Raw genomic sequence first — 16,302 nt, forward strand, 5'->3', positions numbered from 1 at the left:
GCAACCTTCCAATTACAAGGCGAACTCCCAACTCTTGAGCCACGATCGGCCATCGAGGGCACATTTGATGACTTTATACAAAACAACACCCTGATGTTGCATCATATTGAGAAGGCAGCTGCGCAAGTTACACTGTGACAATCACCAGTTAACATGGGCAGCTGTCTACTGCCTATGTTAATGTGTTTGCTAAATAAGCAGCAGCAGGTGTTAACCAGCTGACAGAGTTAACAAGATATACGCAGGTAAACTCAAGTCTCCATTGAGTTGGTTGGCCATGTCACACGGAAAGCACCCGCTTCTGAATTATGGCACGGAAAAGCACTTTTTTATCACTTTAAATTTATTATGAAGACAATAGTAGGACTATAGCATGAACTGGAGCTCAGTGAGCTCTTGAAACTTGTCAAACCTTATGATATACTGACAGGCAGAGGGGACTACTTATTGAAAATGACGAATCTGCGGATGCAACATCTGGAACATCGAGTGGACAATGTAAACAAATCTCAGCAGTTAACATGAGGATATCAGTTAAACTAAAATAGCAAAAGTTGACAAACACATGCTAAAATGAAAGCTTTTTACCTCTTCACTAACTTCACAGCTGGCGTTATAAGCAACTAGAAAAAAACACCTCTGTGTGTAAAATTGTGCACATTTAATGTGAAATGACTTTTAGTATTTCAGTTGACATCTTGCACATTTTTATCCTTGAGCTTCATTTTCACACGTTGTTAGCTTCAAAACAATTAAGCTAGCAATCTGGGAATTCAATAGTCTACTTCAACACTGAACACTTAGCTTGTACCTATATGTATTTTTAGCATCCCGTTCAGTAGTTCTGTTCATTTGTCTCTGTCTGTTCGACCACCATCACAAAGTCAAATTAAACCATGTCAAGTACTATCTCAGCATGTCAGGTGAAGGTTGGACTGTACCATTACTGTATGAAGAGGAGCCACCCATTTAGCAGTGAACATTTTTGGCCTCGGTTGTGTTGAGGCCAAACAACACAATTTAAACCATTGCTTTACCATCACAATAGAGTAATCCAACACTGAGGAAAACTGTCAGTAATTCTCCTTTCTCTTAATTTCTATAAACCCCCTAGCAAACCCATGCAATCAGTCCATCCTGTCAGTTTTATTCTACATTGGGAACCAATGTTGACACTAGTAAAAATATGAAATCCAAAAGCAGTTACATTGCAACTGAACTATGTTAACCTGGGAAAGACGGCGAGGGAGATGTATCTCTTAGCAATGTCAGACAGGCAAGCTGCTTTCTTTGAACCCAGTGCTCTGCCTCCTCACTCCTCCTCCTCCACTAAGGAGTCAGGCACAAGGAAAACACCCAAAGGGTTCAGAAAACCATGCTCTGCAGTAAGCAGAAACATCCTTAGCATTTAACACTGCACAAGAGATAAAGATCTGTCTCTCACAGTTTAGCCAATCTTTTCTTTCCTTCTCATTCTGAGCTTGTTTTCTCTGCCTCTCATCTTTGCCACGAGTATCACTATGACTGATGTTCCATCCTAGGCTGCCATATTCTGTCCCCTCACACTGACTTGTTGTCTCTCTCTGTTTCTTACTGGCAGTCCTCTGACCCCTCTTTTCTCTCTTAGGAACAGATACATTTTGCTTCCTCCTTCACATGGCCTTCCACAACAGTCCCATTGCCCCTGCACTATGAGATCACAATCCCATCTCCCCCTAGATTCTCTGTACCCCTGTTCACAAGATACATGTTTAAAAAGCACCATCAGTGGAATGGTTTGGTAGTGATAGTCCAAGCATGCAGGCAAGCAAATAGATCAGGAAGTGATATTTTAAACAGCATGTGGGATTCATCATGCTATTAGGATTGCTTTGGTAACTTTCTGTTTGCTATCCTGGATTTTTTTAAACATAAAAAAAGAGATTTTCCAATTAAGACATTATATGGACCTAAAATAAAACTCTGTGGACACATAGCAAAGGTCATGATTTGAATTCAAACCTACTAAATGGTAACCAAATTGAACATGGACACTTGCTGACAAGCATATTTGGTTCCCTCTATGAAAGAAGAGCTGTGGGGAATTTTGCAGCCACCTTTTTTCTTACCTACATAAACAAGTGCATTAGCCATTCCCAAGACCTCGGTAAATTCATTAAAGCAGCAGGGAGTGGACCAAGGGGAGACAGATAACCTCTCCTTCCAACTGTCAGACAGCCAAGGTTAGCCAATGTCAAACCACAGGTTGCACTCGGCACCAAACCTCATCTCCTCTCTGTCTCTGCCTGTCTTTTTCTCTGGTACAGTCTTACTGTGTTCAGTTTTTTTAAATGCAGCATTATTTCCCACCCTACTTTCTCAACTGTTTTAACCTCCTTCTTAACAAATCATTTCTCCTCATCATCCTCCCCCAGAAGTCCCCCATTACTTACCCAATTCTCTCCTTATTTATTTTTTTATTGTTACCTTTTCTCTTTCACCTTTACCTAATTTCTCCACCCTCTCAGTTCATCCCTCATTCCATCTGACTTCATACCCAAGCCCAAGCTAACAATGAATAAGAGCAAAAGCTCCTGACTGACTGAACTTTGCCCTTTTTGTGCCCTATGTGCATTTGTACAGTGGTGGTATATCACTGTGCAGCACACAGAGATGAGGTCAGTGCAGGAGATTATAACACGGGGTGAACTACTGTGTTTTTTTTTTTAATCATTGTGATATACTCAAAACAAATCTGTATGCAAACATACTGCTACGCAAAATCTGCAAAACTCACCTGACATATTCTAAGCGACCAGAAAACTCTGGAACGATAATCACAGTTGAGCTCCTCTCCTCTTAAAGAAGTAGTTATTTTGCAGTTTCAGCATAACACATAAAAACTAGTGTCTCATAAAAGAGAGTAAACATGAGATAGTTTACTTTCCATAATGTAAAGATCACTTTAACTGGTCTTTATTCTCTTTGGGATGTTCATTGTCACAGATCGCTAATGTGTATGAAGTGGTAAGATAAAGTGGAGAAACAGTAAGAAGTAAATCAGATCATGCACTCCACAAACACAGCCACCTTAAACGGTCCCCTGCCTTTGCTTCTCTCACACCCTCTCACTGCTATCTCGTTCTGTTGCTGTGACACTCAGCAGCTGTCCCTGGGCCATGCCATGGCCTATCAGGACCATCTGCAGGGATGAGAAAGGCATCGGCAGCCACATGAGAATCAGCTGACTTTACTCAACCCGAGGTCACAGGTGGTGCCAGGGGACATAAAGAGGGTTTGCATATGAAAATAAATATGCATGTAAAACCTTATCTAAAACACATTCTATGGGATGTGATCATTGTTGTTGAAATTGGGATTAGATGGTGTGTTTTGTGCAACAACAGAAAAATGTATTTAATACTACATAGATAGCATTTTCTTATTTGTTGCATTCACAAGGATGCATTCTATCACATTTACCTGCACAAGTGCATATTATGGCACTGGGCTCTTATTGCGCACTGAGCACAAATGCTTAGCTATGATATTCCATAAATCTCCACAGTATTTCCTTCAGTGAAAAAGTTCTGACGTTGCACATGCCATCAGACAAAATTTATGCACTTCAAAAGAGCTTACATAGATATTCTGCAGCTACCTTAAGTGCGCTAAGAGGCTTGGGCTTAACATTGCATGACCTCATCACTACATTTACACCATGACCTGACGAAAAACCAGCAGCCCAAACATCAAAGGGCTCCAGTCAGCAGTTCTTGCCCTGAGCCTCGATTATGCTTGGCTCAAGTCTAGTTCGATATAAAAACGAAAAAAATAAATAAGAAATGCTAGATGCAATACACGACTGGGGTAAGAAATTGGTGCAAAGAACTAGGTGGAGATGAGAGCATGTGTGTGGGGGGTGGGGTAGGTATGCACAGTCATCACTAACACATCTGAGGACTGTAAATCACACATAATCATAGCAGTTTTATCCCACCGAGGCTTCAGGTCCTTCCCATTGGCATCACATAAGTCAATAATTCATTTTAAAACAACAACAGCTTAAGCTGTAGCCAGCCCAACACATACACTCACACACAAACCATTTTTGTGTTGTACTTAGAAATAGACCTGACTAGGTTGTTTCATGGTTATTTACTTCCTAAGAACATTCCCTTAATTTCTGCAACAGTGGTGAGTGAAAGTATTAGCACTGGCAGGAGGGTAAACAACAACAAATAATACCAGACTCAGAAAAACCTAGAAAGGTTGACATAAAGAGAAAAAGACCAGATCATAGTTGTAATGTGTGCAGTTAAGCACACACACACACACACGTACGCACCTCTAAACCATCACAGGAATCCTGAGCAGCAGTGGTTATGTATGGAGCTGTATGGAGCTCTACCAATAGCAAAGACAGGGTACACACCATGTCTGCTACACACACTTGCATTCATTCACACAGACACTGAGGATAGTGCTGGAAAGTTTGGGGAACGAGGTGCTGAATAAACAGCTCCTCTGTGTTTGAGGGAAAAAATGGCAGAGGGACAGTGAGCGGCAGTCCCAGAGCTGGAGCTGTCCAAGGTACTGAAACCCTCTTACTCCCTCAGACACAATTGGCTGGTTTTGAAGAGAGCGGAGGCAGAGTGGGCTGAAGAGAGGAGCTGTCCAAGGTATGGAATAAACAGCATGCCTTTCCTTTCTGCACCAGATATATTTCCATATACAGAGTAAGCCTCTGTCAGACTGTTTCCTTATACCTTTGATACCATCCAACTGAATTTCCATGCAGCCATCAACACTGGCTGTTCACAGACAAAATGGGCCGTCTGATGAGCTATAAAAATTATCCTCTGGCTGCATTAAATAGAATCAATAACAACAGAAATTTAACCTTATCTTAAGTTCTAAGAACAGGAATGGTGCTTAGCGCTTTGTTTGTTGACACATCATGTCTGTGTCAACACAGATAAATTAGAAAAAAAAAACACTGTGTGTATTTTTTTGCTTGGTAAACAAGCAAAAAAATCTAAATTGTTAGAAGCAAAGCATCACCAGAACACAGCAGACGTAGTGTGCTTGCCATTATCACTGTGCCGTGTATCGATTCTGTTAAAAGATTTCTATTTAAAAAGTTGGTCTCATGTTCTCCAGAGCTGCAATGATGAAATATGAGGGCAACAGTTTACACTGGACCAATCGATGTTGGGCGTTTTGTAGCACAATTAATAGTCTAATTTTATTTCATTATTGATGTTTACGCTTTACCAACATCAGCTCTTAATGTGTTAGACTCTACATTTTACAGCTGGAAAATGTGAAACATTGACTTGCTCTTTCAACATCATTCAAATGATGTTTTAATCATTTGCTGAACCATTTATGGAGAATCTGAGCGATGATATTCAGCATAGGTTACCACGGCGATAAGCTGCCATTAAAATTAAGGCATCTTCATGCAACAAGAAAGTCAGTGTTAAACCCAAGGTTAGCTGACTAACGTAATAGTCTGGCATTGTGAGACAGGCAGCAGTGTGGGAGAGAGGAAACAAAGCATGTGGGTAGAGATCTGTCCATGGTGCTGAAGCGACGGCAGCTCTCAAAACAGTGGCAGCACTAAGAGCTGTGTGCCAATGGACCGTGTGCACAAAGCATGTCCTTCCTTGATAGTCATGGAGTCCTTGTGACCTATTCCACGGTGCGCCGTGCACCCATTGTTTCTGGTTCAGCTGCACTGCTAAAGTGAAGAGGCAGGAGGTGGCAACGCACTGTGGAATGTGCCACAAACACTTAATGACATCACGGAAGGTCACTGAAATACTCAGAGCTAACACTCCACATTTGACTGCAGGCAGCAGATGGAGAAGATCTGAACTGACTAAACTCTGTAGCTTAAGGAATAATATGAAGGAAGACTGCACATTTATTCTGGACATCTCAAATTTTGGTTAAGCGTTGTGGTTTTGGTTAATAATAATAATGGATTGGATTTATATAGCGCTTTTCAAGGCACCCAAAGCGCTTTACAATACCACTATTCATACACTCTCACATTCACACACTGGTGGAGGCAAGCTACAGTTGTAGCCACAGCTGCCCTGGGGCAGACTGACAGAAGCGAGGCTGCCATATCGCGCCATCGGCCCCTCTGGCCAACACCAGTAGGCAAGTAGGGTAAAGTGTCTTGCCCAGGGACACAACGACCAGGACAGAGAGCCCAGGGATCGCACCGGCGACCTTCCGGTTACAGATGCGATTCCCAACCCCCTGAGCCACGGTCGCCTGTACTTTGACTGATGAAGGAAAGCAAGGATTGAGGCTTTTGGTGGTCAGTTTCCTTTCAAGTACTCTGATTTACAGTTTTCCTGTTTGCCCACATAAAGTAAAAATGCTTTCTGTCGCTGACCCGATGAATACAGCAGTTACTGGGCTACAACTAGTTTTAGTTTCCATATTTCAAACGGTAAAAAATATAGCAGTTGTTATGAAATCCTTCTTTTTTTTTTTTACATTTTTTTAAATTTTCCACTATTCACAAACTTGGTTCCTGCCGCAGATATTTGCATGTTTTAAACCTGTAATCCTAAGAATACTGTGAAAACTACATGAGCCACTTCACCTCAACAAAACAGTCACTTCAAGGCGCTTTATACTGTAAGGTAAAAATCCTACAGTAATACAGAGAAAGGCCCAACAATCTGATGATTTCTCTGTGAGCAAGTATTTGTCGACAGCAGAAAGGAAAAACTGCCTTTTAACAGGAAGAAACCACTGACAGAACCAGGCTCAGGGAGAGGTACCATCTGCCATAACTGTTTGGGGGTGCAAATGCAAAGCAGTGTAAAAACACACAGACAATCAAACAAGGTGAATGAAGAAGAGACATTCAGCCCATCATGAGAAGCTCCCAGCCACCTAGGCCTATTCGAGTAGAACTACTCCTGATCACCTGATCCAACCCTAACTATAAGCAGTATCAAAATGGAAAGTTTTACCACAAGTAACCCAGCTGTCTGAGAGCAAAGTGCTCCATTGGGGTGAGCTTATCTTAAAAACCTCATTGTGGTACTATGAGGTCTTTAAGATAAGATGAGACCTGGATATTTAAGAGTGTGTATGTGGTATATTCAATTGATCCAAAAATACAAAATGAAGCCAGAAATGCTTTTTGATGCCATGCCATTTGTAAAGCGGGGCTGTTCAGCTCTCACATGCACATAAAATATATAGCACCGCTTCCAGCTTCAAAGCAGCATAAGTTAAACCTCCCCATCCATAAGCAATGCATCTCAGTGTCAACTTTCTACCAGCCATGTAGCCTAACAAGTGAAATATATACATCTTCTACCATTTATAATGTTGATTACAACTGCTGGATGTGATCACTTTGCAAATGTGTGAGAACTCCAAGAAATTGCTTCTACTCAGAGGAGAGAACAACACACTCTCTCACTCTACTCACTGACTTGCTCCGGGCCACACAGGTGTGACTAAGTCTTACAGATTGAGAGTTGAGCTGGGTTAGCCAGTGAATAGTGGGTAACTAGAGCAAAGTGCACGGCTTGCAGATAGCGGCATCCTTGGAGAAAATGGCTTGGCAAGAGTGTTAGCTTTCAATCGATAATGCTCTGAAGAAGTTTGATAGGTCTTTGGAACGGCTGACTTTTCAGCACAGCTTCTGTGTTTTGGAAAACCTAAGAGGTCCTCTGGGCTCCTGTAATCTGCCTCTGTTTCCTTCTTTTCTCCATTTTTGTCTTTTTTCCTCTCTGTTAGTATCTGACTCTCTATCAGCCTGGAAGCTATCCCCTGTGATGATGTTGGCCCTTCTTCTTACTGTAACGTGGGTGTTATTATTCAACTCCATCTCTGGTTTAATACTGTAAGAGCAAAATCAAATAAGCTAGCGTTTGTTTGTCTTTGTCTTTTAGTTCATGCAATGTGTCTTGTAACACTTACAATTAAAATACACAAGGTAATAAATACCAGTGAATTAAAAACAAAATAATACCCTATTGTGGGAATCCAGGTTTTGATGACTGCTATGTTTCTTCAAGACATGCCAAGGTGACAGGCTGCTGTGCCATATGAGAGGTGGAAAACACCAATACATTCTTAGGGATCTGCTTTGTCAAAACAAGTCCGAGCGTTTCTGGCGCTAATACCATCTGTGACACACATGCACACTTCCTGTCTCCCACACTCTACAGCTTGTTGTACACCGGGGGCCATGTCAAATCACATAGTTATTCCAGGGACTCGCTGGGGAGTGGGAGGAACGTGTCATCGTATATTCCAGTCCCGGAACACCCAGGCCAAATGGTGTGACACACCAGCTTGGAACATAGGGAAAACACTGATGAATCCTGGACTGCTCCATTTGGAAATGGTAGAGAGACAGACTTGGAAACCTGGTAAGTGCTAAACCCCCATAATTAGCACCATTGCAAGGAAGAGTGGCTGTGATCCCAAAGCAGTCAAGTCTGGGCTTATTTAATATCCAGACCATGATCTGAGAGGCTTCAGCTTTGGACACCTTCAGTTTCTGCTGAAACCAATCCCAGAATGTCTTAAAATACAGATAGTGTTCAAAATCACGACAGTTCAGATTTTACACTCGGCATGAAAATACACACACTGTTGATGTGGTTTCAGTTAATATCGTCTCAAATTAGTTGTTATTCTAATTAAAAAAAACAAATACCTGCTGGAAACGTGCAACATCTTTTTTTTGTGCAGTAGAAGATGTTTTGCTGGGGGACAGCAAAAGCAGCAAAAACAAACTGCATCATTGTTGCACTATTATTGCATTATGTCTTTAAACAGAGTTTATAAATTGGGGCAACGACATATTTAAGGCATATTCAAGTCAAAATAGTAAGGAATAAGGATTTTATATTTCAGCTCACTGATTCACAACTAAATAGAAGCATATGGGACAGAAATGCAGGAAAAAACAGTAGACTGTGCATTTTCTTGGAGAAGCACACAGTCCGACAAACTAAATAAAAAGTCTGTACTGCATCTCAGCAGTTAGTCAGCAAGTCTCACTGAAGCTATTTGGATGGATGGCTGGACTGAAACAGCTGGACTAAGATGGAGGAAGGGATGGATGGCCTTCGACTCAGCTCTCCCTCTCCACACCCTGCTCATTCTCTCTTCTCCGCCTCTTTTCCTCTTACCATCATTCTGACACATTTAGCCTTCACATCTTTGCTTTTCTCCTTCAGAACAGGAAAGTGGCAGCCAAAGTGGCAGATTGGCACAAATGTGACACAGGTCTCATTTGCTTTTGACAAATAGGAAAATGGGGAGAAAAAAATCTGCACCGGCAACAGAGAAGTTACTAAAACGGAAATTTGAAAGAGTGCAAAGAAAAATTAGCACCGTGGCTATCAGTGAGATTGTTTTTTTACTACTAAAAACAAATATTCAAGAAACACAGTGCTTGAAAGCCTGATACATTACAACTATACAAATACAATAAAGCTAAATGTGACTGAACTCGATGCCTGTTTTATGTCTGTTTTTACTTTGAATCTCAAAATTGTGCCAGCAGTCATTGCTCAATGGTGCTTCTGTATTCCTGGCTCATTACAACTGAGAGAATAGTGTTGAGTAATTGTTTGACCCTGTCTGCTCAACCTGTGCCCTTGGCTCCTGAGAGCGCTCGACATGAGAGTTCTGTGGGATAAATGGTGGCTATTCCCACATTCTGCCCTGTGGCCGCCTGCGAAAAGAGTGCCATCGTATCAGTGACAAGAGAAGCCTGATGAAGGTACGCTGGCTGCACAAACCCAAAGCAAACCCCGGCAACAGCAGAACCACCTCTCTAAAAAGACCCATTGTGCCCTGCCAAAGCCTTTCCCTCTCTGCAGTGAAGTGGCCATTGTGGCTTGCAGAATAGTCACTCCTTTCCATTGCCTGGTGGGAAAAGTGCTGTCGTGCTGGGGTTGAGTGTGGCCGTGGTTGCAGGAGTAGACAGTATCTCAATATCATGACCCCCATCAGCCCCCGAGTGCCCCCTGTCGCTCAGTTCATTCATCCTGCACGTAGGAACAATCCAGACCTAATTTCAGATGGTGAATAAAACATAAGGAACAGCTGAACGCTGGGACTGGAAAATAGTTACACTTCAGAACGGGGCTAGAGCTGGACTTGTAGGCTAAGGAGCTTTTTGCACGAATAACTCATGTTCGAATATCTCATATTGATTTGGCTGCAGGGATGGCTCCATGAAAATATGTTCATTTATGACAGTGCGGACAAAAGCTTTATGGATTTCTAGAAGAGGAATAAACTGTGGGGGAGAACAACAATTCTCTTAAGGGCACTTGACTGAGAGCAGTACTTACAGTTATTCAAGTTGGTCTGTTGAGATTCACGAAAGAAGGTGGGAGGAGGTGTACAGAAAAGAAAGAAAAACATGCACAGAGACAAGCTCGGTTAAAAATGTGGTCTGAGGAAACCTGGCTCGCTGGAACTCAGCGGCCAACGCATGAATGAATGGAAATATAGATCTGTGTTTGGGTCGGCGCAGACGCATTCATATTGATAAGTGATGACTGAACTCTCCACACTCCCTGCATCTTTAAAAATGGTTAAAGAAAATAGCCTCATACTGTGCTTTGATGTCTAAATTGTGTGTAAGTGGTTAATGTTAAAGTCCAGCACTTATCTTTGGAAGTAAATGCTATTGTGTGCTTCGATATGCAAGTGTTATGCAAACAAACTGCATGATTATAGAGAACTAGCAATAGTGTGGATGACTGATATCCCACAGCATAAGGATTAGTTACTTACACCCACTCCTCAATTATGAGCATAAAACTCTTATGTGGGGTTTTTTTGTGTCCCATATCCCTGTTACGCAACCTGCTCCACTTCGAAATAGGATCCTTTCACGGCTAGCTTCATGTTAGCATACCCTGGAATAGATGGGTATAGCTGAAAGATGGAGGCAGCCTTGCTGTTTAGATATAAGGCTCAGAACTGTTCTATTGGTCTTACAGGTTCTACAGTGCCAAAGACCTCCAATCATTGGCTGACTCTGAAAGGAAGGGCTAACTTTAGGTTGTTGATCATCATGTTTTCCCCCACAACATGCCTTTCCAAATAAGGAAGCAGCCATGATATTTTTAAACCTGAGAAACAGCAGCTACCTTTGTGCTGCTCGAGTAATTTAGGTTAACTAGCTCGCCTGCAGGTGCTAAAGAGATGTGTCCCACACCTGAAACATAAATTCTCAGGCCAAGAGTTCTTTTAGGTCTAGACTTGGCAGCACCTGGTGGAGACGACATTTGAGGCGAGCCCAAAGAAGAGACGGGAAGAGAAGTTTTATTTGTGTGTTACTGATACTTCACTATTCTCTTTAATGAATTCCAGCTAAACTGTAGCACCAAGGATCTTGGTTGAGGCTGCTAAAAGGCGAGCAATATGGTAATGCAAATATTTCACATCAAGCTCTCACTGGAGGCTACAAAGAACATCTTCATTAATTCATTGGAAGAGCCTGCTTTTCGGGGGTTACTCAGATATGAAAAAAGAGGTCTGGGATTACATTACTTTCAACAATTCGTGAAGTGGGGGGGGAAGAGAAAACCATCATCCAAGATTCAAATGCACTTGCAAGCTCTGCTGAATGAATTCATGACCCAATCTTTGTGGAATACAGTAGGGTATATGGCACAGTTCCAGCTTTTTTCAACATAAAACTCCTTCTCATTTAGAAAGACCAAAGGCAACTTGTTAAAAACCACACAGAGCTTTGAACTCAAACGGCTCCATCACATGACAATTTTTTTTTCCCTCTGCATCTGACAGCGCTCTGAGAAATGTATTAGCTTTGATATGCTCAATAATAAATGTCCTGCCAGGCTGACTAAGATTAGTCTCAATCTAGGCACGGATATCCTACCGGCAAGGCCACACAGGAGGCAAGGGCGTAAACTGATAGGATCGATAGGCCATACTGTATCCTCTCTCTTCAGTCTGTGTGCTGCTCCATCTCTTTCACTTGCAGATCCATTCATGCAATCACCGTGAGACAATGAAAGGTGCTTCACTCTGTCTTTGCCTCACAGGCTCTTCTTCTACACACTTTATCAAAGGAGCTAACATTATAAGCAGAACACATAGCAACCATGCTTATCATCGTCCCCACAGCTAAAATGGAGGGCATGAGGGAGAGAGAAATCTTTCTTTTCATATTTCTGTTGCATTTCCTCCTTCTTTTCTAACAGAAGCGCAAGTTTCTACCTTGTTTCTAGCTCCCCTGTGCACCTCTATAGCATATAGCATCTCTTTTGTCCTGCACTGGGGGCGGATGGTGGACAAATGGACAGAAAGATGGATGAGAGCCACGCGGCAAGCAGCAGAATAGTGAGTTAATGAGGCAGATTGCTCTCTTTGTGGGATTACAGGCAGATTACCCATTCCGATTCTCTTCTCTTCCAATTTTACTCTCTTGGTCTCTTCGGTGGTAAACCGGAGGGGCCAGGCAGGGCAGAGGGGAGGCGTGGGGAGAGCATGAGTACCCGTGTTTAGTGGGAGGTGAGGTAGAAGACAGTTTCTCAGCTCTGTCTCGCTGTCAGAGAAAAGATGTCAGCTGCTCAAAACACTGACCTATGAGTATATAGAATTTCTGAGTGATGCCTCAGCCAGCTGCTTCAAGGGCTGGATCTGAGCTAAAATACACCCAACCTAAGACTGAATCTCTCATTAATCACATTAAGTCTAGGTCCTTTATTAAATCTATTCCCTGATAATAGCTCTGCTGATCTTTGTCTACAGATTTCTCCTACATAGAGTAGAGTCTTCTCAATAAGTCACATTATACTTTTGCAAAGGTTATTTTCCAGCATAAAAACAGGCTGATGGCTGTGTGTTGACCCAGAATGATGGCATTTGAGTTGAAAAGCTGGAGATTTGTATTCAGGAAAGTTGGTGGAAACCTCATGACAGAGGAATGAGCGAAAACAAAGAGAAGCACAGGACCTCAAATCCACTTTTTGCACTCACTGAATAACAAACAGTGAAAAGGTCTGGAAAAATTATTCAAATTGCAGAGGAATTTGCAATTATTATAAGTCATCTCAACCCACAAAAGCAATGTTAAGCACCCTTCATGAAGTGCACTGAAAGCTCTGAGAACAAAAGTGGAACTGTATACGGGCCCATTTTCTGTCGAAGGTGTCTGCTCAGTGTGTATTGTTATAAAATGGAGAAGCTATTTAGGTATTTCTAAAGCCATTGTCAAAGCTGGAGTCATTAGACTGTGTTGATGGTGTTTCTTTTTACCAAGTGGGATTTAACAAGAAACTGCCAGAGTACAAGTATTTCTGGGGAAAGACGTGTGCTGTCAGTGTTGATTGAATAACAATAATAATGACAAAAGATGGAACAACAAAAAAGATTTTGACCTGTGAGTTAAGTGCCGCTGGACTTCTGTAGTGTAGACTTGTGTCCCACATTTGTGAGCCGGCACATTTCTAGCTTGACAAAGTAACCAGGAAGTGAGTCATATCACCTTAGTGGATCTCTCCTGCAGGGCTTCATCTGCATTAAGAACATGGGTGGCTTCATAAGAAATACCACCTCATGTGTGGTCCCCCCCCCTTCGAGGGTTTCATTTACTCCTTCAACTAATGAATCCAGGTCAGTGAGTAAGAGCTGGGACGCTTCTCTCTGTGTTCTTCCAACTTTGATAAACAGTGAGCATCTTCTTTGCCACTGATATTTCGCAAGGTCATAAAAAGGCAACATAATATGCCCCCCAAAAAAGAAAAAGAAAATGAAATAGGACTCGTTTTTTATTAGTAATCAAGATGCAAGCAATAAACATAACGGCGAGCTAATGCTCTCGTATTTATTAAAAGTTCACTGGGCTTCATTTTAAAAGCACCGAGCAGGTCAGCTTCCCGCTGGCGTTCACACAGACGTTCATCATGTGGCGTCTGCTTTCCTCTCTCTGGTCCTTCCCATCAGCGTCCGCGTCTGCCTCTGCGGCGCCGAACAAGACAGAGCTCAGTGCTCAGTTAAGATATTGGCCAGTACAACTAACAACAACCCAGCCTTGAATCTGATAATCGGGGATTTTACCGATCTGTAGCACTTGTTAATTACTCTTTTGGCTCGGGGATTTTGTGCGGAGGCACCGTTAAGCACCCCAGTGGGCGTTTGGCGACACGGTGGCGCAGGAGTCTCGTACGGTCGCAGTACACTACTCGGCGCAATATAGAGTCCAAAATACCCACGCACCTGCGTGCGTGCATTTCCAACTCGTTGTGCGGATCAGTTTTACTTGGAGAAACACTTCTGAGGTCGCTTTAGGGAGGAGAGTTACAGACCATAGGATTTCTGTCGTTTAACATATAAAAAAAACCCCGCATCTGTTCATTCAAGAGTATACCCTCGGGGGGCACAATTGTCCGGGGCATCTTTTCCTTTTATCCTTGCATTTCTAATAATTTGAAGTAAAATGCTGCTGGATGAAAAATCCCAGCGGGTAAAGCCAAAATCAGAAACCGACTACTCAGTGAGAGGACTCCCAGCAAAATTCGCTCTTTTTGGACTGAAGAAGTGCGTACAATTAATCAGGCTGTGTGCGAGTGGGTAACGAAATAGGCGAGAAGTATTATCCCACAGCGTACACTCGCTATAATTCAACCATATATTCTGTTCTAAAGCCGAGCAGCTAATTTGAAACAAGACCTCGGGTTTAACGAAGGTCGGAACCTGTAAGAATAACCTCTCAAGTCATCTGCACGTTGCGTAAATACAGCCACAGCTCACCGAGGCACAAAAACTGACTTTCCAATTAACCGTCACCTCGGTGAAATAGAAAGATTTTTGTTCCCTTTATTTTATTTTATTTTATTTTATTTTACTCAATTCCCACACTCTGACATTGCTGTCACGCGTGGTTTCAAACCACATATGTCCATCATTCCCCCCCGCACGCCAAATTCAGCGTGTCTGCTCCAAGAGCCGCAGAAAACAAACAGCAGACCTCAAATCCACTCGCCTCCCAAATCTCCTCCAAATATTGACCCATTACGCATCATTTGCTGCTCGCTACATCTCAACAGCACAAAGCGAGGAGTGTTTTAGTGTAGCTTTTATTTTTTCCTGACATCACCTGTCACCAATTGAAAAGCCTTTCCACAGAAGGACAAATCCTTATGGCCAAAAGAAAGAAGGGAAAAAAGAGCGCACACGCACACACGGAGTGACACACAGAGCCATACAGTCACCAAAGCAAAGAAGAAGAAAAAAGTCCTTACTTGTATTTTGCGGCAATCCCTTCGATATTATTCTCCAGACTTGGGGAGGTTTGTAAATATCCCTGGGTATAGTCTGGACGTAGTTCAGGCTTCTACGCTTATTTTCTGTTCAATTTTTATCCAGAGCGTTGAACAGACCCGAACGCAGGTTTTCTTCCCCCCCTCTCTCCTTCAAGACAGATGTGAACGGTCCTGGCCGAGCCGCTCCACCTGCATCCCTGCTGTCAAGCTAGCCAGAAGGCAGGAAACTCCGCTTTAGATTCTTCTTTCCAAATTAAAACATCCACGCTGATGTGTTCCGTTGTGACTTTTATTGTGAAGGTCCTGGCACCCTGTTTCTTGTGGTTGCTTTAAGGGCCTTTTGACGCACCTCCACCTGCATCCACTGGAACAGAAGACAGCGGCATCAGCAGCAGTGGCAGCGGCACCGCACTGAAGAGGCCGCCCACGGAGACACGCCCCACTCCGGCTGGACAAGGCTACTTCACCCCGGGCGAAGAGGGCAGGTGTATTATGCAGATACTTCTCTCCCTCAGGAGTTACCACACATAGAGAGTGAAGGATTTAGAAATCCATAGACACGGTTATCAAACAACAAAACATAACCCCCTCCCCCAAAATGGGCCACAGATTTTATAGGTTGAGAACCATGGTCACAGGTTCATCCAGTAATGCAAAGATGAGAGCCAATAGACTGCCACAAGCTGTTTGTGAATGTAATATACATTACATTTGTCTGAGTCAAAATGGAGCAATAAAGCCCAGACTTATTTAAGATACAACAATAGAGTGCACTGCTGCTATTATTTTCTAATGACTGCTCGCAAACTGAAACATTTCTGCAGGCAATTATGTAAACAAAAGAGCGAGTCCACAAGCTCCTTTTGAACTTCATAATTAAAGGGAAAACAACATAAAAGGGATCTTTTTTCTTCTTCTGCAGATAGTTTGTTTATTTGAATCCACACAGAAAAATACCCCATAATAATTTATGATATCCCAAATAGGTGAGTTAAAACGAAATACAGCGTAT

The 16,302-nt window shown here is 42.5% G+C and overlaps 1 protein-coding gene across 6 annotated transcripts in view; it reads right to left on the reverse strand.

Moving 5' to 3' along the window:
- Nucleotides 1-15,666, reverse strand: part of nrxn2b (neurexin 2b) — a 687,884-nt gene extending 672,218 nt beyond the window's left edge. For 3 of the 6 annotated variants that reach the window (XM_014336560.2, XM_014336561.2, XM_014336563.2), the window contains exon 1: nucleotides 15,270-15,666. The gene's annotated coding sequence lies outside the window, so the exon portion shown is untranslated. The remainder of the gene's footprint in view (nucleotides 1-15,269) is intronic. The other 3 variants (XM_014336562.2, XM_014336559.2, XM_005931593.2) reach the window with 2 other exon arrangements.
- Nucleotides 15,667-16,302: the final 636 nt, after the last annotated feature.

The sequence above is a fragment of the Haplochromis burtoni genome, unplaced genomic scaffold (assembly GCF_018398535.1).
Source record: "Haplochromis burtoni strain Fernald_Lab_line unplaced genomic scaffold, NCSU_Asbu1 Contig_143, whole genome shotgun sequence".
Lineage (NCBI taxonomy): Eukaryota > Metazoa > Chordata > Actinopteri > Cichliformes > Cichlidae > Haplochromis > Haplochromis burtoni.